Genomic DNA, 25857 nt, shown 5'->3' with positions numbered 1-25857 from the left:
TACTGATAACAATCAGGCTAGATGTAAAATCTAGATCTGCAGAGATGTCACAGTCTCTACCTTTTACATGAAGATATATGTGTTGTTTATAAGTATATCGTCTATGGATAGCTTTTTATACAACACAATCATATCTCAGATACAGAGATTATGAACATATATGATCCCTAATATCTGTTTTTTAACTGCAGGAATCCCTTTTTCAATATGTAAAAGAATAGATTAGATTGACCGCAGAGTTTAAAGTTTACTTCAGTCCGTGGGCTGACTGACGGCAGATTTAAGTCTGAAAGGGGTACTCCACTCCCCAGAGTTCGGGAAATTTAGTTCCAAACGCTTGGTGCGGGCTTTGGGGGTCGCTCCCCCCCCTCGTTATGTCACTCTATGCCCCCTTAATGCAAATCAAGGGGTGGAGATGTGATGAAGATCACACCCACTCCCATAAACTTCCATGGAGGGGAATGGGGTGTGATTTCATGAGGGAGCTGGGTGATCCCCAAAGCCAGCACCCAGCGTTTGAACCTAATATTTTAATCCTGCCCTCCATCCCACAAAAATAAAAATAAGATATATATCCCTTAAAATGTATGAATAAATTAATAATATTTCAAAATGACTGAGATAAATAGTTCTGGCCCTAGAGTGTTACATATATTAGCGTCTGTAGCATGTATCAGGAACATGTTATCATAGTTGTGTCTTTTTTACAGGTGACTGATGCCCAGTGGGAAGGTATACCTGACACATACCCCCATCAGCTGCAATAAAGGAACCACGAGACAGGTAATTAATATTTATATTAATTACTGATAACAATCAGGCTAGATGTAAAATCTAGACCTGCAGAGATGTCACAGTCTTTACCTTTTACATGAAGATATATGTGTTGTTTGTAAGTATATCGTCTATGGATAGCTTTTTATATTACACAATCATATCTCAGATACAGAGATTAGGAACATATATAATCCCTAATATCTGTTTTTTATCTGCAGGAATTCCCAGCGTTCGGGAAATTTAGTTCCAAACGCTTGGTGCGGGCTTCGGGGGTCGCCCCCCCCCCCCCTCGTTATGTCACTCCATGCCCCCTTAATGCAAATCAAGGGGTGGAGGTGTGATGAAGATCACACCCACTCCCATAAACTTCCATGGAGAAGGATGGGGTTTGACTTCACGAGGGAGCTGGGTGATCCCCAAAGCCAGCACCCAGCATTTGAACCTAATATTTTAATCCTGCCCTCCTTCCCACAAAAATAAAAATAATATATATATATCCCTTAAAATGTATGAATAAATTATTAATATTTCAAAATGACTGAGATAAATAGTTCTGGCCCTAGAGTGTTACATATATTAGCGTCTGTAGCATGTATGAGGAACATGTTATCATAGTTGTATCTCTTTTACAGGTGACTAATGCCGAGTGAGAAGGTATACCTGACACATACCCCCATCAGCTGCAATAAAGGAACCACGAGACAGGTAATTAATATTTATATTAATTACTGATAACAATCAGGCTAGATGTAAAATCTAGACCTGCAGAGATGTCACAGTCTCTACCTTTTACATGAAGATATATGTGTTGTTTATAAGTATATCGTCTATGGGTAGCTTTTTATATAACACAATCATATCTCAGATACAGAGATTAGGAACATATATGATCCCTAATATCTGTTTTTTATCTGCAGGAATCCCCAGCGTTCGGGAAATTTAGTTCCAAACGCTTGGTGCGGGCTTCGGGGGTCGCCCCACCCCCCTCGTTATGTCACTCCATGCCCCCTTAATGCAAGTCAATGGGCGGAGGTGTGATGAAGATCACACCCACTCCCATAAACTTCCATGGAGGTGGATTGGGGGTGTGACGTCACGAGGGGGCTGGGTGATCCCCGAAGCCGGCACCCATCGTTTGAACCTAATATTTTAATCCTGCCTTCCTTCCCACAAATATAAGATATATATCCCTTAAAATGTATGAATAAATAAATAATATTTCAAAATGACTGAAATAAATAGTTCTGGCCCTAGATGTTATATATATTAGCATCTGTAGCATGTATCAGGAACATGTTATCATAGTTGTGTCTTTTTTACAGGTGACTGATGCCAAGTGAGAAGGTATACCTGACACGTACCCCCTTCAGCTGCAATAAAGGAACCTTGAGACAGGTAATTAATATTTATATTAATTACTGATAACAATCAGGCTAGATGTAAAATCTAGACCTGCAGAGATGTCACAGTCTCTACCTTTTACATGAAGATATATGTGTTGTTTATAAGTATATCGTCTATGGGTAGCTTTTTATATAACACAATCATATCTCAGATGCAGAGATTAGGAACATATATGATCCCTAATATCTTTTTATCAGCAGGAATCCCCAGCGTTCGGGAAATTTAGTTCCAAACGCTTGGTGCGGGCTTCCGGGGTCGCCCTCCCCCTCGTTATGTCACTCCATGCCCCCTTAATGCAAGTCAATGGGCGGAGGTGTGATCAAGATCACACCCACTCCCATAAACTTCCATGGAGGGGGATGGGGTGTGACATCACGAGGGGGATGGGTGATCCCCGAAGCCGGCACCCAGCATTTGAACCTAATATTTTAATCCTGCCCTCCTTCCCACAAAAATAAAAATAAGATATATATCCCTTAAAATGTATGAATAAATAAATAATATTTCAAAATGACTTATATAAATAGTTCTGGCCTTAGAGTGTTACATATATTAGCATCTGTAGCATGTATCAGGAACATGTTATCATAGTTGTGTCTTTTTTACAGGTGACTGATGCCAAGTGAGAAGGTATACCTGACACGTACCCCCGTCAGCTGCAATAAAGGAACCACGAGACAGGTAATTAATATTTATATTAATTACTGATAACAATCAGGCTAGATGTAAAATCTAGACCTGCAGAGATGTCACAGTCTCTACCTTATACATGAAGATATATGTGTTTTTTTTTATAAGTATATTGTCTATGGATAGCTTTTTATATAACACAATCATATCTCAGGTACAGAGATTAGGAACATTTATCATCCCTAATATCTGTTTTTTAAACTGCAGGAATCCCTTTTTCAATATGTAAAAGAATAGACTAGAATGACCGCAGAGTTTAAAGTTTACTTTAGTCCGTGGGCTGACTGACGGCAGATTTAAGTCTGAAAGGGGTACTCCACTCCCCAGAGTTTGGGAAATTTAGTTCCAAACGCTTGGTGCGGGCTTCGGGGGTCGCCCCCCCCCCCCTCGTTATGTCACTCCATGCCCCCTTAATGCAAATCAAGGGGTGGAGGTGTGATGAAGATCACACCCACTCCCATAAACTTCCATGGAGGGGGATGGGTTGTGACTTCACGAGGGAGCTGGGTGATCCCCAAAGCCAGCACCCAGCATTTGAACCTAATATTTTAATCCTGCCCTCCTTCCCACAAAAATAAAAATAATATATATATCCCTTAAAATGTATGAATAAATTATTAATATTTCAAAATGACTGAGATAAATAGTTCTGGCCCTAGAGTGTTACATATATTAGCGTCTGTAGCATGTATCAGGAACATGTTATCATAGTTGTATCTCTTTTACAGGTGACTAATGCCGAGTGAGAAGGTATACCTGACACATACCCCTGTCAGCTGCAATAAAGGAACCACGAGACAGGTAATTAATATTTATATTAATTACTGATAACAATCAGGCTAGATGTAAAATCTAGACCTGCAGAGATGTCACAGGCTCTACCTTTTACATGAAGATATATGTGTTGTTTATAAGTATATCGTCTATGGATAGCTTTTTATATTACCCAATCATATCTCAGATACAGAGATTAGGAACATATATGATCCCTAATATCTGTTTTTTATCAGCAGGAATCCCCAGCGTTCGGGAAATTTAGTTCCAAACGCTTGGTGCGGGCTTCGGGGGTCGCCCCCCCCCCCCTCATTATGTCACTCCATGCCCCCTTAATGCAAATCAAGGGGTGGAGGTGTGATGAAGATCACACCCACTCCCATAAACTTCCATGGAGGGGGATGGGGTGTGACGTCACGAGGGGGATGGGTGATCCCCGAATCCGGCACCCAGCATTTGAACCTTATATTTTAATCCTGCCCTCCTTTCCACAAAAATAAAAATAAGATATATATCCCTTAAAATGTATGAATAAATAAATAATATTTCAAAATGACTGATATAAATAGTTCTGGCCCTAGAGTGTTACATATATTAGCATCTGTAGCATGTATCAGGAACATGTTATCATAGTTGTGTCTTTTTTACAGGTAACTGATGCCAAGTGAGAAGGTATACCTGACACGTACCCCCGTCAGCTGCAATAAAGGAACCACGAGCCAGGTAATTAATATTTATATTAATTACTGATAACAATCAGGCTAGATGTAAAATCTAGACCTGCAGATATGTCACAGTCTCTACCTTATACATGTAGATATATGTGTTTTTTTTATAAGTATATTGTCTATGGATAGCTTTTTATATAACACAATCATATCTCAGGTACAGAGATTAGGAACATTTATCATCCCTTATATCTGTTTTTTATCTGCAGGAATCCCTTTTTCAATATGTAAAAGAATAGACTAGAATGACCGCAGAATTTACAAGTTTACTTTAGTCCGTGGGCTGAATGACGGCAGATTTAAGACTGAAAGGGGTACTCCACTCCCCAGAGTTCGGGAAATTTAGTTCCAAACGCTTTGTGCAGGCTTCGGGGGTCGCCCCCCCCTCGTTATGTCCCTCCATGCCCCCTTAATACAAGTCAACAGGTGTAGGTGTGATGAAGATCACACCCACTCCCATAAACTTCCATGGAGGGGGATGGGGTGTGACGTCAAGAGGGAGCTGGATGATCCTCGAAGCCGGCACCCAACGTTTGAACCTAATATTTTAATCCTGCCCTCCTTCCCACAAAAATAAAAATAAGATATATGTCCCTTAGAATGTATGAATAAATTAGTAATATTTCAAAATAACTGAGATAAATAGTTCTGGCCCTAGAGTGTTACATACATTAGCGTCTGTAGCATGTATCAGGAACATGTTATCATAGTTGTGTCTTATTTTTTTACAGGTGACTGATGCCGAGTGAGAAGGTATACCTGACACATACCCCCGTCAGCTGCAATAAAGGAACCACGAGACAGGTAATTAATATTTATATTAATTACTGATAACAATCAGGCTAGATGTAAAATCTAGACCTGCAGAGATGTCACAGTCTCTACCTTTTACATGAAGATATATGTGTTGTTAATAAGTATATCGTCTATGGGTAGCTTTTTATATAACACAATCATATCTCAGATACAGAGATTAGGAACATATATGATCCCTAATATCTGTTTTTTAACTGCAGGAATCCCTTTTTCAATTTGTAAAAGAATAGACTAGAATGACCGCAGAGTTTACAAGTTTACTTTAGTTCGTGGGCTGACTGACGGCAGATTTAAGACTGAAAGGGGTACTCCACTCCCCAGAGTTCGGGAAATTTAGTTCCAAACGCTTGGTGCGGGCTTCGGGGGTCACCCCCCTCGTCATAACACTCCATGCCCCCTTAATGCAAGTCAATGGGAGGAGGATTGATTAAGATCACACCCACTCCCATAAACTTCCATAGAGGGGGGTGGGGTGTGACGTCACAAGGGGGCTGGGTGATCCCCGAAGCCGGCACCCAGCGTTTGAACCTAATATTTTAATACTGCCCTCCTTCCCACAAAAAGAAAAATAAGATATATATCCCTTAAAATGTATGAATAAATAATATTTCAAAATCACTGAGATAAATAGTTCTGGCCCTAGAGTGTTACATATATTAGCGTCTGTAGCATGTATCAGAAACATGTTATCATAGTTGTGTCTTTTTTACAGGTGACTGATGCCGAGTGAGAAGGTATACCTGACACATAACCCCGTCAGCTGCAATAAAGGAACCACGAGACAGGTAATTAATATTTATATTAATTATAGTTTTTGATGGGACTTTTTGATCGCTTTTTATTAATGTTTTTATGGTATATGAAGTCACCAAAAATGCACGATTTTGGACTTTGTTTTTTTTTACTTGTACTTGTGTGCAGTTTAGCTAACCTTAAATTTTAATGTGGTTGCCCAGTACAGAATGTGCCATTCTGTACCCCTGTCAGTCCTATCAGGCAGACTCAGTCCATGTCCCCTGGCCCCACACTCCTCAGGACTATTTTATCACCTAAAGTGAGGGAAGCCCTAGGCCTAGTCCTGCAGCCACGCATCTACAATCTGTTAACACCTGCAGGTGAAAGTCAAAACCTGGCGGTAAGCACAAATACAGGGAAGAAGTCTATTCAAGATAGTCAAGTGTCATTTACCAAAGTCAGGGTGGGTTGCACAAGTCAGTCCAAGTCCACTACAAGTTCCAGCAAGTTCATAAGCTTCCTAAAGTTCACCGTGCATCTCCTTGGGCTTAAACTGAGTTGTACAGACTTTATCACTTTGTCTGCCTCAGTAAAAAGCCGTTGTTCCGTTCCCCATAACTAGATGGCCTCCATGTTGGAAAATGCAGTCCAATGTACATCCTGTTCAATGTATGCAATCCTTGAACAACAGTTAGAAAGAGGGGTAGGGGAAAAAGTGTCAGGGAGGCTAGTCCTGAACTGGCACACCCCAACAAGTTTGCCCGCTTGGCAGATGAGGGGGATGCCATTACAGAGCTAGCAGAACTGCAGCAGGATACCGCCTCTGACCGCCAGGGGGGTGTCTGCTCCAGTAAGGAGGGAGGGAGGAGTACAGGGCAGGCCAGACAGGTACTAGTGGTGGGGGACTCAATTATTAGGGGGACAGACAGGGCAATCTGTCACAAAGACCGGGATTGCCGAACAGTGTGTTGTCTGCCTGGCGCACGAGTTCGGCACATCGCGGATCGGGTTGACAGGTTGTTGGGCGGGGCTGGAGAGGACCCAGCAGTCATGGTACATATTGGCACCAATGACAAAGTAAGAGGTAGGTGGAGTGTCCTTAAAAATGAATTCAGGGACTTAGGCCGCAAGCTTAAGGCAAGGACCTCCAAGGTAGTCTTTTCTGAAATACTACCAGTACCACGAGCCGCACCAGAGAGGCAGCGGGAGATCAGGGAGGTAAACAAGTGGCTCAGAAGCTGGTGTAGGAAGGAAGGGTTTGGGTTCATGGAGAACTGGGCTGACTTCGCTGTCGGTTACCGGCTCTACCGTAGGGACGGGCTGCACCTCAATGGGGAGGGTGCAGCTTTGCTTGGGGAGAAGATGGCTAGAAGGGTGGAGGAGTGTTTAAACTAAGGACTTGGGGGGAGGGAACCTACAGCAAAGAGGGGGAAGATAGTGTAGATAGAGAGGTGGGAATTATAAATGTACCTGGGGGTGGAGCGGAGGGAGGGGTTAGAATATTTAATAGGATTAGGCTTCATAGGAAAATAAAACTTACACCCTTGAATCCCATTAACCCCAATAACATAAAGGATGGAAATGTAAAGTGTATGTTCACAAATGCCAGAAGCCTAGCAAATAAAATGGGGGAGCTTGAGGCCTTGATACTGGAGGAACATATTGATATAGTTGGGGTCACTGAGACATGGCTGGACTCCTCGCATGACTGGGCTGTCAATCTGCAGGGGTTTACATTGTTTCGCAAGGATAGAATGAACAGAAAAGGTGGTGGAGTCTGTCTGTATGTAAGAAGTGGTATGAAAGTCAGTGTGAACGATGCCATAGTGTGTGATGATTCTGAGGATGTGGAATCATTGTGGGTAGAATTACAAAAGGAGGGAAATACTGAAAAAATAGTATTTGGTGTTATCTACAGACCCCCTAATATCACTGAAGAGATAGAAGTTCGGCTTCATAAACAAATAGAGAGGGCCGCCCGGGCAGGTACAGTGGTAATAATGGGAGATTTTCACTATCCAGATATAGATTGGGGTCCGGGGTTGGCTAAAACTACAAAGGGGCGACAATTCCTAAATTTATTGCAGGATAATTTTATGGGCCAGTTTGTGGAGGACCCAACAAGAAGTGATGCCTTGTTGGATCTGATCATTTCCAACAATGCAGAGCTGGTTGGTAATGTAACTGTGCGGGAAAACCTTGGTAATAGCGACCACAATATAGTTACTTTTGACTTAAAATGTAGAAAACAAAGACAGACGGGGAAGGCAAAAACATATAACTTTAAAAAGGCAAATTTCCCTGGGCTGAGGGCTGCACTACAGGACATAGACTGGGGGGAGGGGTTCTCAAATACTGATACAGAAGGTAAATGGGACATCTTTAAATCAACTCTAAATAACTATACAGCTAAATATATACCAAAGGGGAACAAATATAAACGATTAAAACTAAATCCTACATGGCTGACACATGATGTTAAAAGAGCAATAAACAACAAAAAAATAGCCTTCAAAAAATACAAATCTGATGGGTCAGCTATAACATTTAAACAGTACAAGGAGCTTAATAAAATCTGTAAAAATGTAATATAAACAGCAAAAATTAAAAATGAGAGACAGGTGGCCAAAGAAAGCAAAACTAATCCTAAATATTTTTTTAGATATATAAATGCAAAAAAACCAAGGACAGAGCATGTAGGACCCCTTAATAATGATAATGGGGAGGTTGTCACAGGCGATCAAGAGAAGGCAGAGCTACTGAATGGGTTCTTTAGTTCTGTATACACTATGGAAAAAGGAGCTGACATTGGCCAGGTCAGTGCTGGTAACACATCATGTACAGGTCAGTGCTGGTAACACATCATGTAATGTACTGAACTGGCTTAATGTAGAGATGGTACAAGGTAAGTTAAGTGATATAAATGTAAGCAAATCCCCAGGACCGGATGGACTACACCCAAGAGTTCTTAGAGAGGTAAGTTCAGTAATATCTGTACCCCTGTTCATGATATTTAGAGATTCTCTGGTGTCTGGTATTGTGCCAAGGGACTGGCGCAAGGCGAATGTGGTGCCAATCTTCAAAAAGGGCTCTAGGTCTTCACCAGGAAACTATAGACCGGTAAGTTTAACGTGCATTGTGGGTAAATTGTTTGAAGGACTTATAAGGGATTACATACAGGAATACATAGGGGATAATTGTATTATAAGTGATAGCCAGCATGGGTTTACTAAAGATAGAAGTTGTCAAACCAATCTAATTTGCATTTATGAAGAGGTGAGTAGAAGCCTTGACAGAGGAATGGCTGTGGATATAGTGTTTCTGGATTTTGCTAAAGCGTTTGATACTGTCCCTCATAGACGTCTGACAGGTAAGTTAAGGTCTTTGGGTTTGGAAATTTTAGTTTGTAACTGGATTGAACACTGGCTCATGGATCGTACCCAGAGAGTGGTGGTCAATGATTCGTACTCTGATTGGTCCCCGGTTATTAGTGGTGTACCCCAAGGTTCAGTACTGGGACCGCTGTTGTTTAATTTATTTATCAATGATATAGAGGATGGTATTAACAGCTCTGTTTCTATCTTTGCAGATGACACCAAGCTTTGTAGCACGGTACAGTCTATAGAGGATGTGCATAAGTTACAAGATGACTTGGATAGACTAAGTGTCTGGGCATCCACTTGGCAAATGAGGTTCAATGTGGATAAATGTAAAGTTATGCATCTGGGTACTAATAACCTGCATGCATCGTATGTCTTAGGGGGGATTAAACTGGCAGAGTCACTGGTAGAGAAGGATCTGGGTGTACTTGTAGATCACAGACTACAGAATAGCACAATGTCAGGCTGCTGCTTCCAAAGCCGGCAGGATATTGTCATGTATCAAAAGAGGCATGGACTCAAGGGACAGGGACATAATACTCCCCCTTTATAAAGCATTGGTACGGCCTCACCTGGAATATGCTGTTCAGTTTTGGTCACCTGTCCATAAAAGGGACACTGCGGAGTTGGAAAGGGTGCAGAGACGCGCGACTAAACTAATATGGGGCATGGAACATCTTAGCTATGAGGAGCGATTAAAGGAGTTACAATTGTTTAGTCTTGAGAAGAGACGTTTAAGGGGGGATATGATAAACGTATATAAGTATATAAATGGCCCATACAAAAAATATGGAGAAAAACTGTTCCAGGTTAAACCCCCCAAAGGACGAGGGGGCACTCCCTCCGTCTGGAGAAGAAAAAGTTTAGTCTCAAGGGGCGACACGCCTTCTTTACCATGAGGACTGTGAATTTATGGAACGGTCTACCTCAGGAACTGGTCACAGCAGGAACAATTAACAGCTTTAAAACAGGATTAGATACATTCCTGGAACAAAATAAGATTAATGCTTATGAAGAAATATAAAATCTCATCCCTTCCCCAATATCGCGCCACACCCCTACCCCTTATTTCCCTGGTTGAACTTGATGGACATATGTCTTTTTTCGACCGTACTAACTATGTAACTATGTAACTATGTAACTATGTAACCTTGCATCGGACTGATTATTTGCCCTGCACCTGGCCCAGGAATCATCGGCCATACCTCGGGTGGTGTATAGGATAACCACGCCCTGGCGTCACGAACACAAAGGGTTAATACCATTTGCCCTAAGAGTTAACAACATCTGCCCTTCCATACCAGACACCACATTAATAGTTCGGACTACCAGGGTGTATATATTTAGTGTTCGGACTATTTTGTGTTAGTGTAGTGTCGTGCATTGTGTTTTTACTATACATACATGGTCGGGTTTACAACAGGTTTCTCACTAACCCTACCCAATTCATTGCTTTTCATTTCTTTTCTTTTTTTTTTTTTTTCTTCCTCCTCCTTATTTTTCACATAATGGGGATTTTTTTTTTATATATTGCACAACATTCTTTAATATTTTGCCTGGTAAAATGCTAGATATCACAAAGGAAGCCTGACAGGCCCCATTAAAAATAACACTATAAAATCATATAGTGGCCTTACCGGCTTTCTTTGGTAACTTTCCCTTGTGACATCACACATGTGACATCATCAAGTGTTTGGAGCTATCTCTACCAGCCACTAGTACAGTTCAGGCATTAGCGATCAGAGGGAGCGCAGACAAAGAGCAGAAGATGAGGAAGAGGATAAGATGACACAGGAGAGGTAAATAAATCCTAAATATTGATCAGAATACATCTAGAGTTCTAGACTTGCAAATGATGACTAGATCTATTACATATGAGGTGTCAAAATAATAATGTAAATTGGATTAAATCTAATTATTTAACTATACACTTTGCTGATGTTCACAAATGACCAAGTATATACTGTCTATTCAATTCTATTACACAAAGGGGGAGATTTATCAAAACCAGTGGAGACAAAGGGGAAGATTTATCAAAACCTGTGCAGAGGAAAAGTTGCTGAGTTGCCCATAGCAACCAATCAGATCACTTATTTTATTATGTAGAGGCCTTTTCAAAAATGAAAGAAGAAATCTGATTGGTTGCTATGGGCAACTCAGCAACTTTTCCTCTAGACAGGTTTTAATAAATCTCCCCCATAACGTTGACCCGTTGCCCATAGCAACCAATCAGATCAGCTTTTATCATTTTCAACAAGGCCTCTGAAAAATAAGTTATTTGATTGGTTGCTATGGGCAACTAGTCACTTTTTTCTCTTCACTGGTTTTGATAAGTCTCCCCTATATGTAGTTTTCGGTAAATAGAAAGGGAAGCACCTAACTGTCTAAAACACACCTATATGTTCAGTGTATGTGACCTACTAATGGGGGTGACAGGGAAGTGGTAGAAGAGATCTCTAACCTTTAACATGACCTCCTGTTATAACGTAAAAAAAAATTAAGGTTGAAATAATGTATATTTAACTATTATAATGCTGGATTTCATGTTTGACTTTTAATACTGAATCATAAAAATAAATGCATACATTGAATTTTCCTTAACAGGATTGTCCCACAAAGCAAATTTGGTAAAATCAGATGTGTGCCCCACACATATATGCAAAGGGGTATAACTGTTAAAAAAAAAAAAAAAAAAAGGGGGGGGGGAGGGGTTTATAAATGTGCTGTTTTTAAGTAAAATAACTTATATCCCTGGATTTGATCACCGAGTTTCCTCTCTGAGCTCTAACCCAGTGGTATCCAAACTGCAGTCCTCCAGATGTTGCAAAACTTCAACTCCCAGCATGCCCAGACAGCCATTGGTTGCAGCCAACTGATGATAGCTGCAACCAATAGTTGTTCAGGCATGTCCAGGCATGATAGGAGTTGTAGTTTTACAACATCTAGAGCAGTGGTCTTCAACTTGAGGACCTCCAGATGTTGCAAAACTACAACTTCCATCATGCCCGGACAGCCAACAGCCGTTGGCTGCCCAGGCATGCTGGGAGTTGTAGTTTTGCAACATCTGGAGGTCCACAGGTTGAATACCACTGATCTAGAGGGTCGCAGTTTGGACACCACTGCTCTAACCCTAATGTTGCCAGGCAACAGAGCACACACTTTCCCACAATCCTCCTTGCTTATAAGCACAGTGGAGACAAACTGCCATTAACTTCAGGAGACTGCAGCTGAACTGAGCATGTGTTACCTCGCCATAATGGGTCATAACCAAGGGCAACAGTTATCAAAACAATGTGAGTACATGGAGGACTAGTAATCTTATATCTCTCAAATAATATTGTAATCCTGGTACATTTAAATATGTAAAATTTCACATAATGCATTAAGCTGTTAACCCCTTCCCGCTATTGGACGTATGCATACATCCAGGCGAATTACACGTTCGCGCAAATGGACGTATGCATACGTCCAAGCGATCTCCTGCTCTGCCGCGGGCAGCGCAGGAGATCGCGGGTGGGACTCAGCTGTCAATCACAGCCGGAGTCCCACCGCAGCTGCCGGGGCCGCGATCGCGCCGGTCCCGGCAGCATTAACCCCATAGATGCCGTGATCAGTTCTGATCACGGCATCTATGGTGTTTGCAGGGGGAGCGCTCTCCCCCTGCCCATCAACGGCGGCTCCGCAATAAAATAAGGGGGATCGAGGGTGTCCAAGACACCCTCGATCCCCCTTGAAGAGATAGGAGTGAGGTGGCAGGGTTGCCACCCCTCCTATCCCTGCTATTGATCGGTCGAGCGGTTAAAGTTCGGTTCCCCTCCGCTATACCCACCCATCGGTGTCCGGGCACAGCGGGGGGAACCGTGTAGTAGCGGCGGCGGCAGCGGCGGTCACTTACCCGGCGGCGGCTGTGATCACGGCGGCGGTGGAGGTGAGTATGACGCCGCGTGTCCGGGAGTCTGTTGCCTAGCAACATCTGCAGGGCGACAGTTTACAGAGTGATCTCTAAACTGTCGCCCTCCAGATGTTGCAAAACTACAACTCCCACCATGCCTTGACAGCTGTTTGCTGTGTTGGCATGCTGGGAGTTGTAGTTTTGCAAGATTTAGAGGGGTTCAGGCTGGAGATCACTGACAGTGGTCTCTAAACTGTAGCCCTCCAGATATTACAAAACTACAACTCCCAGCATGCTGAGATTTGTAGTTTTGCAACATCTAGAGGGCCACAGTTTAGAGACCACTGTCAGTGATCTCCAGCCTGAACCCCTCTAAATCTTGCAAAACTACAACTCCCAGCATTCAGGAACAGCAAATGGCTGTCTCGGCATGCTGGGAGTTGTACTTGCGTGCCTCCAGCTAGTGCATAACTACATCTCCCAGCATTCCCTTTGGCAATCAGTACATGCTGAGAGTTGTAGTTCTGCAACAGCTGGAGGCACACTGGTTGGGAAATACCGAGTTAGGTAATAGGTTCTATTACCTAACTCAGTATTTTCCAACCAGTGTGCCTCCAGCTGTTGCAAAACTACAACTCCCAGCATGCACGTTCTGTCAGTGCATGCTAAGAGTTGTAGTTTTGCCCCCCCCCCCCTCCTATGTGAATGTACAGGTTACATTCACACTGGCGGCGGATTACAGTGAGTTCCCTGCTTCAAGTTTGAGCTGCAGCAGCCGCAGCTCAAACTCCTAGCGGGAGACTCAGTGTAATCCGCCGTCAGTGTGAATGTAGCCTAAAAACACTACACTAACATAAAATAAAGAGTAAAACACTACATATACACACGTACACTGCCCCCCCCCACCCCTTCCCCCCCAATAAAAATGAAAAACGTATCCTACAGCAGTGCTTCCAAAATGGAGCCTCCAGCTGTTGCAAAACAAAAACTCCCAGCATTTCCGGACAGCCATTGACTGTCCAAGCATGCTGGGAGTTTAGCAACAGCTGGAGGCACCCTGTTTGAGAATCACTGGTGTAGAATACCCCTATGTCCACCCCTATGCAAATCCCTAATTTAGGCCTCAAATGCGCATGGCGCTCTCACTTTGGAGCCCTGTCGTATTTCAAGGCAACAGTTTAGGGCCACATATGGGGTATCGCCGTACTCGGGAGAAATTGGCTAACAAATTTTGGGGGGCTTTTTCTCCTTTTACCCCTTATGAAAAGGTAAAGTTAGGGTCTACACCAGCATGTTAGTGAAAAAAAAAACATTTTTGTACACTAACATACTGGTGTTGCCCCATACTTTAAAATTTCACAAGCGGTAAAAGAAAAAAAGCCTCCAAAATTTGTAATGCAAATTCTCCTGAGGACAGAGATACCCCATATGTGGGCGCAAAGTGTTCTGGGGACGCACAACAAGGCTCAGAAGGGAGAGTGCACCATGTAAATTTGAGGTCTAAATTGGTGATTTGCACAGGGGTGGCTGATTTTACAGCGGTTCTGACATAAGTGCAAAACAATAAATACCCACATGTGACCCCATTTTGGAAACTACACCCCTCACGGAATGTAACAAGGGGTACAGTGAGCATTTACACCCCACAGGTGTCTGACAGATCTTTGAAACAGGGGTCTGTGAAAATGAAAAATAAAATTTTTAATTTGCACAGCCCACTGTTCCAAAGATCCGTCAAATGCCAGTGGGGTGTAAATTCTCCCTGCACCCCTTATTACCTTCCGTGAGGGGTGTCGTTTTAAAAATGGGGTCACATGTGGGGGGGGTCCACTGTTCTGGCACCACGGGGGGGGGCTTTGGAAATGCACATGGCCAAATTCTCTCTCCAAAAGCTCAATGATGCTCCTTCTCTTCTGAGCATTGTAGTTCGCCCCCAGTGCACTTCACGTCCACTTATTGGGTATTTCCATACTCAGAAGAGATGGGGTTACAAATTTTGGGGGGTATTTTCTGCTATTATCCCTTGTAAAAATGTAAAATTTGGGAGAAAACAAGCATTTTAGTGTAAAAAATATATATATTTTTTTACATATGTAAAAGTCGTGAAACACCTGTGGGGTATTAAGGTTCACTTTACCCCTTGTTACGTTCCCCAAGGGGTCTAGTTTCCAAAATGGTATGCCATGTGGTTTTTTTTTCTGTCTTGGCACCATAGGTGCTTCCTAAATGCGGCATGCCCCCAGAGCAAAATTTGCTTCCAAAAAGCCAAATGTTACTCCTTCTCTTCTGAGACCTGTAGTGCGCCAGCAGAGCACTTTTCATCCCCATATTGGGTGTTTTCTGAATCGGGAGAAATTGGGCTTCAAATTTTGGGGGTATTTTCTGCTATTACCTTTTTTTAAAATGTAAAATTTTTGCTAAACCAACCATTTTTGGTAAAAAAAAAATTTGTTTTTTACATATGCAAAAGTCGTGAAACACCTGTGAGGTATTAAAGTTCACTTTATCCCTTGTTATGTTCCTCAAGGAGTCTAGTTTCCAAAATGGTATGCCATGTCGTTTTTTTTTGCTATCCTGGCACCATAGGGGCTTCCTAAATGCGACATGCCCCCCGAGCAAAATTTTCTCTCAAAAAGCCAAATATGACTCCTTCTCTTCTGAGCATTGTAGTTCGCCCGTAATGCACTTCAGGTCAACTTATGGGGTACCTCCATACTCAGAAGAGATGGGGTTACAAATTTTGGGGGGTATTTTCTGCTATTAACCCTTGCAAAAATTTGAAATTTGGGGGGAAACACACATTTTAGTGAAAAAATAATTTTTTTTTTCACATATGAAAAAGTCATGAAACACCTGTGGGGTATTAAGGCTCACTTAATTCCTTCTTACGTTCCTCAAGGGGTCTAGTTTCCAAAATGGTATGCCATGTTTTTTTTTTTTTTGCTGTTTTAGCACCATAGGGGCTTCCTAAATGCAACATGCCCCCAAAAACGTACTCTCCAAAATCCCCTTGTCGCTCCTTCGCTTCTGAGCCCTCTACTGCGCCCGCCGAACAATTTACATAGACATATGAGGTATGTACTTATCCAAGAGAAATTGGGCTACAAATTCAAGTATAAATTTTATCCTTTTACCCCTTGTAAAAATTCAAAAATTGGGTCTACAAGAACATGCAAGTGTAAAAAATGAAGATTTTGAATTTTCTCCTTCACTTTGCTGCTTTTCCTGTGAAACACCTAAAGGGTTAAAACACTTACTGAATGTCATTTTGAATACTTTGGGGGGTGCAGTTTTTGTAATGGGGTCATTTATGGGGTATTTCTAATATGAACACCCTTCAAATCCACTTCAAACCTGAACTGGTCCATGAAAAATAGCGAGTTTGAAAATTTTGTGAAAAATTGTAAAATTGCTGCTGAACTTTGAAGCCCTCTGGTGTCTTCCAAAAGTAAACACTTGTAAATTTTATGATGAAAATATAAAGTAGACATATTGTATATGTGAATCCTAAAAAAAATATATTTGGAATATCCATTTTCCTTACAAACAGAGAACTTCAAAGTTAGAAAAATGCAAAATTTTCAATTTTTTCATCATGCAAGTTACCACAAAAATTTACCACTATGTTAAAGTAGAATATGTCACGAAAAAACAATCTCAGAATCAGATTGATAAGTAAAAGCATTCCAGAGTTATTAATGTTTAAAGTGACAGTGGTCAGATGTGCAAAAAAGGGCTGCGTCCTAGAGGTGAAAATGGGCTGTGTCCTTAAGGGGTTAAGGACCAAGGGCATACAGGTATGCCTTTACTCCCTGGTACTTAACCACTTAAGGACCTAGGGCGTATGGATACGCCTTGACGTCCTGGTACTTAAGGACCCAGGGCGTATCCATACGCCCGTGGGAATTTTGGTCCCCGCCGCGCGCCAGGCGGGGACCGGGCTGGGGTGACTGCTGATATCAATCAGCAGGCACCCCGTGCAAATGCCCAGGGGGGTCATAAGAGTGCCCCCCCCCGTCGGTGATCGGCGCAAATAGCAAGTGAATTCACACTTGCGATTTGCGCCGATTCCGGGTCATACGGGTCTATTGTGACCCGGTGACCCGGAATAGAAGGGGGATTGCGGTTGTCTTAGACACCCACGATCCCCCTGTAGGCATAGGAGTGAGGTGGCAGGGTTGCCACCCCTCCTATCCCTGCTATTGGTCTGCTATTGATCGTCAGAGGCGACAACCAATAGCAGAGCGGGGGCGGGGGGGTTAACTTTCGTTTTCCCCGTCCTGCCCACCCACAATAGGCGGGGCAGAACGGGGAACCGAAGGGGATTGGGAGCCGACGTCCACTTACCCGTCCGGAGGCTGCGGCGATGTTGATCGACGGGCGGCGTCATGTGCGTCTGAAGAGGACGGCTGCCGGGATCCTACGGAAGCCGGTAAGTTGATCTGGAGGGCTACAGTCTGAGACCGTGGTCCCTAACTGTAGCCCTCCAGATGCTGCAAAACTACAACTCCCAGCATGCCCAGACAGCTGTTTGGGCATGCTGGAATATGTAGTGGTCTCTAAACTATACAGTGGTCTCTAAACTATATCCCTCCAGATGTTGCAAAACTACAACTTCTAGCATGCCCACATAGCTGTTTGTTGTCTGGGCATGCTGGGAGTTGTAGTTTTGAAACATCTGGAGGTCCACAGTTTGGAGATCACTGTGCAGTGGTCTAAAAACTGTAGCTCTCCAGATGTTGCAAAACTGCAATTCCCAGCATGCCCAGAAAGCAAACAGCTGTCTCGGCTTGCTGGGAGTTGTAGTTGGGTACCTCCAGCTGTTGCATAACTACATCTCCCAGCATGCCCTTCGGTGATTAGTACATGCTGGGAGTTGTAGTTTTGCAACAGCTGGAGGCACACTGGTTGGAAAATATTGAGTTAGGTAACAGAACCTAACTGAAGGTTTTCCAACCAGTGTGCCTCCAGCTGTTGCTAAAGTACGACTCCCAGCATGCAGGGTCTGTCAGTACATGCTGGGAGTTGTAGTTTTGAAACAGCTAGAGGTTTCCCCCCCCCCCCCCCCGCCCCATGTGAACGTACAGGGTACATTCACACAGGCAGGTTTACAGTAAATATCCTGCTTCAAGTTTGGGCTGCAGCAAATTTTTCGCCGCAGTGCAAACTCCTAGCGGGAAATTCACCGTAACCTGCCAGTGTGAATGTACCCTAGAAACACTACACTACACTACACTAACACATAATAAAGAGTAAAACACTACATATACACCCCCTTACACTGCCCCCCCCCCCACCAATAAACAATTTAAAACGTCTTATACGGCATGGTTTCCAAAATGGAGCCTCCAGCTGTTGCAAAACAACAACTCCCAGCATTTCTGGACAGCCACTGACTGTCCAGGCATGCTGGGAGTTTAGCAACAGCTGGAGGCACCCTGTTTGGGAATCACTGGCGTAAAATACCCCTATGTCCACTCCTATGCAATCATTAATTTAGTCCTCAAATGCGCATGGTGCTCTCTTACTTCGGAGCCCTGTCGTATTTCAAGGAAACAGTTTAGGGCCGTACTCGGGAGATATTGCACTACAAATTTTGGGGGTCTTTTTTTTCCTTTTACCACTTGTGAAAAGGAAAAGTTGGGGGCTACACCAGCCTGTTAGTGTAAAAAAAAAAAAAACGCTTGGTGCGGGCTTCGGGGGTCGCCCCCTCCCCCTCGTTACGTCACTCCATGCCCCCTTAATGCAAGTCAAGCAAGTCAATGGGCGGATGTGTGATGAAGATCACACCCACTCCCATAAACTTCCATGGAGGTGGATTGGGGGTGTGACGTCACGAGGGGGCTGGGTGATCCCCGAAGCCGACACCCAGCGTTTGAACCTAATATTTTAGTCCTGCCCTCCTTCCCACAAAAATAAGATATATATCCCTTAAAATGTATGAATAAATAAACAATATTTCAAAATGATTGAGATAAATAGTTCTGGCCCTAGAGTGTTATATATATTAGCATCTGTAGCATGTATCAGGAACATGTTATCATAGTTGTGTCTTTTTTACAGGTGACTGATGCCCGGTGAGAAGGTATACCTGACACATACCCCCATCAGCTGCAATAAAGGAACCACGAGACAGGTAATTAATATTTATATTAATTACTGATAACAATCAGGCTAGATGTAAAATCTAGACCTGTAGAGATGTCACAGTCTCTACCTTATACATGAAGATATATGTGTTTTTTATAAGTATATCATCTATGGGTAGCTTTTTATGTAACACAATCATATCTAAAATAAAGAGATTAGGAACATATATGATCCCTAATATCTGTTTTATATGCAGGAATCCCCAGCGTTCGGGAAATTTAGTTCCAAACGCTTGGTGCAGGCTTCGGGGGTTGCCCGAAGCCCCCTCGTTATGTCACTCCATGCCCCTTTAATGCAAGTCGATGGGCAGAGGTGTGATGAAGATCACACCCACTCCCATAAACTTCCATGGAGGGGAATGGGGTGTAACGTCACGAGGGGGCTGGGTGATCCCCGAAGCCGACACCCAGCGTTGGAACCTAATATTTTAATCCGCCCCTCCTTCCCACAAAAATAACATATATATCCCTTAAAATGTATGAATAAATAAATAATATTTCAAAATGACTGAGATAAATAGTTCTGGCCCTAGAGTATTATATATATTAGCATCTGTAGCATGTATCAGGAACATGTTATCATAGTTGTGTCTTTTTTACAGGTGACTGATGCCCGGTGAGAAGGTGAGCCTGACATATAACCCCGTACGCTGCAATAAAGGAACCACGAGACAGGTAATTAATATTTATATTAATTACTGATAACAATCAGGCTAGATGTAAAATCTAGACCTGTAGAGATGTCACAGTCTCTACCTTATACATGAAGATATATGTGTTTTTTTATAAGTATATCGTCTATGGATAGCTTTTTATATAACACAATTATATCTCAGGTACAGAGATTAGGAACATTTATGATCCCTAATATCTGTTTTTTAACTGCAGGAATCCCTTTTTCAATATGTAAAATAATAAACTAGAATGACCGCAGAGTTTACAAGTTTACTTTAGTCCGTGGGCGTACTGACGGCAGATTTAAGACTGAAAGGGGTACTCCACTCCCCAGAGTTCGGGAAATTTAGTTCCAAACGCTTGGTGCGGGCTTCGGGGGTCGCCCCCCCCCCTCGTTAAGTTACTCCATGCCCCCTTAATGCAAGTCAACGGGTGGAGGTGTGATGAAGATCACACCCACTCCCATGAACTTCCATGGAGGGGGATGGGGTGTGACGTCACGAGGGAGCTGGGTGATCCCCGAAGCCGGCACCCAGCGTTTGAACCTAATATTTTAATCCTGCCCTCCTTCCCACAAAAATAAAAATAAGATATATATACCTTAAAATGTTTGAATAAATTAATAATATTTCAAAATGACTGAGATAAATATTTCTGGCCCTAGAGTGTTACATATATATTAGCGTCTGTAGCATGTATCAGGAACATGTTATCATAGTTGTGTCTTTTTTTACAGGTGACTGATGCAGAGTGAGAAGGTATACCTGACACATACCCCTGTCAGCAGCAATAAAGGAACCAATATTAATTACTGATAACAATCAGGCTAGATGTAAAATCTAGACCTGCAGAGATGTCACAGTCTCTACCTTTTACATCAATATATATGTGGTTTTTATAAGTATATCGTCTATGGGTAGCTTTTTATATAACACAATCATATCTCAGATACAGAGATTAGGAACATATATGATCCCTAATATCTGTTTTTTACCTGCAGGAATCCCCAGCGTTCGGGAAATTTAGTTCCAAACGCTTGGTGCGGGCTTCGAGGGTCGCTCCACCCCCCTTGTTATGTCACTCCATGTTCCCTTTATGCAAGTCAATGGGCGGAGGTGTGATGAAGATCACACCCACTCCCATAAACTTCCATGGAGGTGGATTGGGGGTGTGACGTCACGAGGGGGCTGGGTGATCCCCGAAGCCGACACCCAGCGTTTGAACCTAATATTTTAATCCTGCCCTCCTTTCCACAAAAAATAAGATATATATCCCTTAAAATGTATTAATAAATAAATAATATTTCAAAATGACTGAGATAAATAGTTCTGGCCCTAGAGTGTTATATATATTAGCATCTGTAGCATGTATCAGGAACATGTTATCATAGTTGTGTCTTTTTTACAGGTGACTGATGCCCGGTGAGAAGGTGAGCCTGACATATAACCCCGTCAGCTGCAATAAAGGAACCACGAGACAGGTAATTAATATTTATATTAATTACTGATAACAATCAGGCTAGATGTAAAATCTAGACCTGCAGAGATGTCACAGTCTCTACCTTACACATGAAGATATATGTGTTTTTTATAAGTATATCGTCTATGGATAGCTTTTTATATAACACAATTATATCTCAGGTACAGAGAGTAGGAACATTTATGATCCCTAATATCTGTTTTTTAACTGCAGGAATCCCTTTTTCAATATGTAAAATAATAGACTAGAATGACCGCAGAGTTTACAAGTTTACTTTAGTCCGTGGGCTTACTGACGGCAGATTTAAGACTGAAAGGGGTACTCCACTCCCCAGAGTTCGGGAAATTTAGTTCCAAACGCTTGGTGCGGGCTTCGGGGGTCGCCCCCCCCCCTCGTTAAGTCACTCCATGCCCCCTTAATGCAAGTCAATGGGCGGAGGTGTGATGAAGATCACCCCCACTCCCATAAACTTCCATGGAGGGGGATGGGGTGTGACGTCACGAGGGGATGGGTGATCCCCAAAGCAAGCACCCAGCATTTGAACCTAATATTTTAATCCTGCCCTCCTTCCCACAAAAATAAGATATATATCCCTTAAAATGTATGAATAAATAAATAATATTTCAAAATGACCTAGATAAATAGTTCTGGCCCTAGAGTGTTACATATATTAGCGTCTGTAGCATGTATCAGGAACATGTTATCATAGTTGTCTTTTTACAGGTGACTGATGCCCATTGGGAAGGTATACCTGACACATATCCCCGTCAGCTTCAATAAAGGAACCACAAAACAAGTAATTAATATTTATTTTAATTACTGATAACAATCAGGCTATATGTAAAATCTAGACCTGCAGAGATGTCACAGTTTCTACCTTTTACATGAAGATATATGTGTTGTTTATAAGTTTATCTTCTATGGGTAGCTTTTTATATAACACAATCATATCTCAGATACAGAGATTAGGAACATATATGATCCCAAATATCTGTTTTTTATCTGCAGGAATCCCCAGCGTTCGGGAAATTTAGTTTCAAACGCTTGGTGCGGGCTTCGGGGGTCGCCACTCCCCCCCCTTGTTATGTCACTCCATGCCCCCTTAATGCAAGTAAACGGGTGGAGGTGTGATGAAGATCACACCCACTCCCATAAACTTCCTTGGGGAGGATGGGGTGTGACGTCACGAGGGGGCTGGGTGATCACCGAAGCCGGCACCCAGCGTTTGAACCTAATATTTTAATCCTGCCCTCCTTCCCCCAAAAATAAAAATAAGATATATATCCCTTAAAATGAATGAATAAATTAGTAATATTTCAAAATGACTGAGATAAATAGTTCTGGCCCTAGAGTGTTATATATATTAGCATCTGTAGCATGTATCAGGAACATGTTATCATAGTTGAGTCTTTTTTACAGGTGACTGATGCCGAGTGAGAAGGTATAACTGACACATATCACCATCAGCTGCAATAAAGGAACCACGAGACAGGTAATTAATATTTATATTAATTACTGATAACAATCAGGCTAGATGTAAAATCTAGACTTGCAGAGATGTCACAGTCTCTACCTTTTACATGAAGATATATGTGTTGTTTATAAGTATATCGTCTATGGGTAGCTTTTTATATAACACCATCATATCTCAGATACAGAGATTAGGAACATATATAATCCCTAATATCTGTTTTTTATCTTCAGGAATCCCCAGCGTTCGGGAAATTTAGTTCCAATACGCTTTTTGCGGGCTTCGGGGGTCGCCCCCTCGTTATTTCACTCCATGCCCCCTTAATGCAAGTCAATGGGAGGAGGTGTGATGAAGATCACACCCACTCCCATAAACTTCCTTGGAAGGGGATGGGGTGTGACGTCACGAGGGGGCTGGGTGATCCCCGAAGCCGGCACCCAGCATTTGAACCTAATATTTTAATCCTGCCCTCCTTCCCACAAAAATAAAAATAAGATATATATCCCTTAAAATGTATGAATAAATAAATAATATTTCAAAATGACTTAGATAAATAGTTCTGGCCCTAAAGTGTTATATATTAGCATCTGTAGCATGTATCAGAAGCATGTTATCATAGTTGTGTCTTTTTTACAGGTGACTGATGCCTGGTGAGAAGGTGAGCCTGACATATAACCCTGTCAGCTGCAATAAAGGAACCACGAGACAGGTAATTAATATTTATATTAATTACTGATAACAACCAGTCTAGATGTAAAATCTAGACCTGCAGAGATGTCACAGTCTCTACTTTTTACATGAAGATATATGTGTTGTTTATAAGTACATCGTCTATGGATAGCTTTTTATATAACACAATCATATCTCAGGTACAGAGATTAGGAACATTTATCATCCCTAATATCTGTTTTTTAACTGCAGGAATCCCTTTTTCAATTTGTAAAAGAATAGACTAGAATGACCGCAGAGTTTAAAGTTTACTTTGGTTCGTGGGCTGACTGACGGCAGATTTAAGACTGAAAGGGGTACTCCACTCCCCAGCGTTCGGAAAATTTAGTTCCAAACGCTTGGTGCGGGCTTCGGGGGTCGCCCACCCTCGTTGTGTCACTCCATGCCCCCTTAATGCAAGTCAATGGGCGGAGGTGTGATGAAGATCACACCCACTCCCATAAACTTCCATGGAGGGGGATGGGGTGTGACGTCACGAGGGGACTGGGTGATCCCCGAAGCCGGCACCCAGCATTTAAACCTAATATTTTAATCCTGCCCTCCTTCCCACAAAAATTAAGATATATATCCCTTAAAATGTATGAATAAATAAATAATATTTAAAAATTACTGAGATAAATAGTTCTGGCCCTAGAGTGTTATATATATATTAACATCTGTAGCATGTATCAGGAACATATTATCATAGTTGTGTATTTTTTACAGGTGACTGATTCCCGGTGAGAAGGTTAGCCTGACATATAACCCCGTCAGCTGCAATAAAGGAACCACGAGACAGGTAATTAATATTTATATTAATTACTGATAACAATCAGGCTAGATGCAAAATCTAGGCCTGCAGAGATGTCACAGTCTCAACCTTTTACAGGAAGATATATGTGTTGTTTATAAGTATATCGTCTATGGATAGCTTTTTATATAACACAATTATATCTCAGGTACAGAGATTAGGAACATTTATGATCCCTAATATCTGTTTTTTAACTGCAGGAATCCCTTTTTCAATATGTAAAATAATAAACTAGAATGACCGCAGAGTTTACAAGTTTACTTTAGTTCGTGGGCTGACTGACGGCAGATTTAAGACTGAAAGGGGTACTCCACTCCCCAGAGTTCGGGAAATTTAGTTCCAAACGCTTGGTGCGGGCTTCGGGGGTCACCACCCTCGTCATAACACTCCATGCCCCCTTAACGCAAGTCAATGGGAGGAGGATTGATTAAGATCACACCCACTCCCATAAACTTCCATAGAGGGGGGTGGGGTGTGACGTCACAAGGGGGCTGTGTGATCCCCGAAGCCGGCACCCAGCGTTTGAACCTAATATTTTAATACTGCCCTCCTTCCCACAAAAATAAAAATAAGATATATATCCCTTAAAATGTATGAAGAAATAATATTTCAAAATGACTGAGATAAATAGTTCTGGCCCTAGAGTGTTACATATATTAGCGTCTGTAGCATGTATCAGAAACATGTTATCATAGTTGTGTCTTTCTTACAGGTGACTGATGCCGAGTGAGAAGGTATACCTGACACATAACCCCGTCAGCTGCAATAAAGGAACCACGAGACAGGTAATTAATATTCATATTAATTATAGTTTTTGATGGGACTTTTTGATCGCTTTTTATTAATGTTTTTATGGTATATGAAGTCACCAAAAATGCACGATTTTGGACTTTGATATTTTTTACTTGTACTTGTGTGCAGTTTAGCTAACCTTAAATTTTAATGTGGTTGCCCAGTACAGAATGTGCCATTCTGTACCCCTGTCAGTCCTATCAGGCGGACTCAGTCCATGTCCCCTGGCCCCACACTCCTCAGGACTATTTTATCACCTAAAGTGAGGGAGGCCCTAGGCCTAGTCCTGCAGCCACGCATCTACAATCTGTTAACACCTGCAGGTGAAAGTCAAAACCTGGCGGTAAGCACAAATACAGGGAAGAAGTCTATTCAAGATAGTCAAGTGTCATTTACCAAAGTCAGGGTGGGTTGCACAAGTCAGTCCAAGTCCACTACAAGTTCCAGCAAGTTCATAAGCTTCCTAAAGTTCCCCGTGCATCTCCTTGGGCTTAAATTGAGCTGTACAGACTTTATCACTTTGTCTGCCTCAGTAAAAATCCGTTGTTCCGTAACCTTGCATCGGACTGATTATTT

The 25857-nt window shown here is 42.3% G+C and overlaps 1 long non-coding RNA gene across 1 annotated transcript; it reads left to right on the top strand.

Moving 5' to 3' along the window:
- Positions 1 to 23602: 23602 nt before the first annotated feature.
- Positions 23603 to 25272, top strand: LOC130275387 (uncharacterized). The gene is made up of 3 exons (XR_008844762.1): positions 23603 to 23679; positions 24405 to 24477; positions 25202 to 25272. It is a non-coding gene; the product is annotated as an uncharacterized LOC130275387 (long non-coding RNA).
- Positions 25273 to 25857: the final 585 nt, after the last annotated feature.

The sequence above is a fragment of the Hyla sarda genome, chromosome 6 (genome assembly GCF_029499605.1).
Source record: "Hyla sarda isolate aHylSar1 chromosome 6, aHylSar1.hap1, whole genome shotgun sequence".
NCBI lineage: Eukaryota > Metazoa > Chordata > Amphibia > Anura > Hylidae > Hyla > Hyla sarda.
The sequence above is the reverse complement of the archived record's forward strand: the minus strand, read 5'-3'. Positions and strand labels throughout refer to the sequence as shown.